This window comes from Corylus avellana, chromosome ca5 (assembly GCF_901000735.1).
Source record: "Corylus avellana chromosome ca5, CavTom2PMs-1.0".
NCBI classification, from domain to species: Eukaryota; Viridiplantae; Streptophyta; class Magnoliopsida; order Fagales; family Betulaceae; genus Corylus; species Corylus avellana.
Genome location: NC_081545.1, coordinates 9,840,864 through 9,844,916, shown reverse-complemented (window position 1 = coordinate 9,844,916; position 4,053 = coordinate 9,840,864).

Sequence of the window (4,053 nt, the reverse complement as noted above, 5' to 3'; positions counted from 1 at the left end):
TTGTTTAGTAAGAAATCTTAAAAGTTATTTTTGTTACAAATTAAATAAAGAATCAAAAGGGAAAGGAAATATTTATAATTTTGGATTTTAATTTGGTGAAGAAAGTTCACTGTACAACAATATTGTCAACTATGAGTTAAGAAAGAGATGAGAAGAAGAAAAAGAGAGAGACAGAAGGTGGGGGGTTATAATCAGGTATGGCTAGCAGGTAGCAAAGCCCTGTCAAGCTGATTCTGTACCCAATCAATTTGGTGCTTCTTGACTCATCAACCTTGTTCATGTCCCCATCAAACAAAGTGCATCACATGACAAGGAAGATAGCTTTCTTGGCCCTCTCATCTTCATGCTACACAAATTGTGGTTGCTCTATTGTAAATGGGTCCAATCTTGTTTGGGAGGTGGAGTCGACTTAAATTTGGATCTAAATTTAAATTTTTTTATATAATTATTGATGTTTTGGGCATTTGGAGTTTGTACCAAGCATGAATTTCATGGAAAAACAGAAGAAGGTAAAAACTGTGTTAGCCAAAGGACTTGAAAAATGAAGTGGACCGGAACTGTAGCAGATTTGATTGATGTGAGAGAAAAAATAAGAATATTTTGCATGAAAAAGTGAAAAAATTTGTTTTGTAACGATTTTTTTATTTGAATAGTAATAAAAAGTGATTGATGTAATGTAAAAAGTAAGAATATTGGGTCTTTTTTTTGGAGTCCTTTGGCAAACATAGCGTTTTTCACATAATTGTATGTTAAATTTGCATATGAATTTGTAATGAAAACTAATCATGAACAAATTTGCTTTCTAAATCCTAAATCTTTAGTGTGAATTTGAGGTGAGGCCCATTGGCGCAATGCTTAGTTGTACCTAATATTTGTAAATGACATATGTTAAACACGATGGAAGTAGCTGTTAGATTTTATTAAAAATAAATAAAATTATTTATTTATGGACATTTCCCAATAATTATGAAATATATTCTATATCTTAAGGTTTTATTTGCATTTACTTGAAATATCTACATCTGTCATGTTGATCCAAAATTTTGAAGTGTAGGGAGAAAAATTTGTCTCATATTGGCTAGATATAAAGAACTCAAGACTCAACTATTGGGCTCGGGCTTGGGAGCGTCATGTATCAATAGATCATGCTTTGGGCCCATACAAAAACCTAAGAGCCTCGATAAAAGCTTGTGAAAAATCAATAAAAATCTGATCATTTTCTAGTCGTCGTAATAAATTGAATTGAAAAAATTTTTCCAACCTAATTTAGAGAAAAATTGTCCTCCCTGACACGTGAAACAATTTTCCTCGGGCCCTAAATGTTAAGCCTTAGCTCAACTGGTGAATGAATGGGGTGGGTAGAGGTATATTTATAGTTTAAATATTATCAAATCCAAGAAAAATATTTTTACAATAATTGAACTCAAAACAAAATGAAAGTAATTCATGCTTATGTAGAATTTTCAATTAAAATTCAATTTCTTGGCATTTATGAGCTTGATGTTATAGGCTTTTGTTGTCATATTGGCTTGTAGAGCAGAAACAGAACATGCTTGATTACAAAGGCTTTGCAATAATGTATGATATTGAACCAACATTGTGGCATTAATTGGCCTTGAATTAGAAACTTGGTCACACACCCTGGTCCTATTTTTATTTTAAAATCACATATGTAATACTTTTTTTTTTTTTTTTTTACAAAAAAAATAACCACTTATATACCATATTAAATATTTAATTGAAATCAAAGGTGAATTATAGAGACATTATTTGAACTCAGAATCACAGCTTTAGTATCATGTCAAATTACTATTTATCTCAAAAGTAAACAGAACATGCTTGATTACAAAGGCTTTGCAATAATGTATGATATTGAACCAACATTGTGACATTAATTGGCCTTGAATTAGAAACTTGGTCACACACCCTGGTCCTATTTTTATTTTAAAATCACATATGTAATACTTTTTTTTTTTTTTTTTACAAAAAAAATAACCACTTATATACCATATTAAATATTTAATTGAAATCAAAGGTGAATTATAGAGACATTATTTGAACTCAGAATCACAGCTTTGTGATTATTTGATATCATGTCAAATTATCATTTATCTCAAAAGTTTAAGCCAATAAAAAATAAAAAATTTAATTATTTAATTAATATTCTAACATTATTTTACTATTACTTACAATTCCCCATTGGTAAACCTATGCTGCTCATATAGTTTATTATCCTCCAATTCAATTTGTTAGTACTAGAAAAAAAGAAAAAAAAATCATTGTTGCTAATCCTTGAGCTTGTGGTTGCTTGATTAGGGCGGAATTAGAATTTTAGGTGTGGGAGTAAAAAAAAAAAATTGGTAAACACATTGAGGCAAACGGGAGCTTTAGCCCCCATGCCTAAATGCAGTTCCACCCCTTTCTACATGGATTGTTAAGACTGACATAATATTTATTTAATCAACCCTTCAATAATGATATCAGCAACATCAACAACAATAATGATTGGAGTGGTGCATGTTAGGTAGAAGTTTGATAATCAGACTTGGACCCATGTTGTCTTGAAGTACTATTGTGGACATTCATGTCCACAACTTTTGTTTAAGAACAGGTTGTGTTGTTCTTGATCATTCAGGCAAAAGAGAATATGCCATACATCCATCCTAATTCCAATCTGGAGCTCTTGATTTTGACATCTCCTTTGGGTAAATGACACCAACTTTATTCTCATTGGTGCAACTGAGGTGAGCATATTAGCTTGAATCAGCAGCAGCAGCAGCAGAGAACATAAAAGGCAACCATATGAGCATGAGATAAGAATTCAAGAAAAAGGAACAAAAGGTTAATTTTGATGGTGAAAATGGAAGGTGTGTTTCAGCTCACTTTTGGTTGATGTGAGTATCAACGGGTCCAAGCTATCTGGTGATGCCATTATATGTATTGTTCCTTCATGCATACTCCAAATGTTGGCAGCTCTTGCGATATTAGTTTCTCAATTTTGTCCTGCATGTAATTTATTGAAAGCTACCTACATAAATATCATTTCTATGAGACAAAATAAAATTAAAAAAATAAAAAACTTAATACTAATAAAAAAAAAACCTAAAGATAGATTTTAATATCTTTTGTGCCCACCAATCAAAATTGAACGCGTAAGAAATTTAACAGGCAGCAAAGAAATTTTTCTCTGCCGCCAGAGAGAGAGAGAGCACCGTAGAACTACCCTGCGTTATCTATACCAGCCGGCGTCATCTCTGGCAAGGCTTGGGCTGGGCTCCGGCAAGTTCTTGTTGGAAATAATTTGGATGGTGCATAAATTCTCATTGATATAAAATAATTACAATCTGAAATTAACAATAAAATAAAATAAATAAAAAGTAGACTATAGAACGATCTCACAATATGTTATAGAATCACGCAAATGCGTTGTCCTTAAAGGTTGATTCGTGCCTCCCGGAGTGTATAACTCGGTGCGATCGAATCCTTTGACATGCAATCTTCCAGGATTAGACTATAGCATCTATCTTCGTTCAAGACGCACTTCCAAAAAACGAAAAGTAATAGAACAACTCATTTAACAAAGTGAATGAAGAACTTCAAGTATTATTTTGTGGAAAAGCTAATAATATAGTATATGGATTTATGCTCCAAAACCAATGTTTTTTCAATCCTCTGTTTTCTATTTTAAAGAAAAGAATTGATCGTATATATATATTTCTCAAAGCTGGAATCCTTTCTTATACAAATATGGTAGGCCATTTTCTTTAAAAGCTCATTATATGTGGCTCATGTATTAAAGTCAAATGGTCAACACTTGACCATGCATTAAGGACAAATGGTCTTTAACATAATGAAATAAATTATCCAACGGTAAAAAGAAATCAATGATTATAAAAGTTTAAACGGTCATAAACCATAAAGATAGATGATAAAATATGTTTGGTCATTAACTGTAAAGATGATAAAATCTCATAAAAATATTTTAGTGTCAAACGGTAAAATATTTAGAATAACTGAAAAATACTATTAAAACCAATAGCAAAATAATAAATT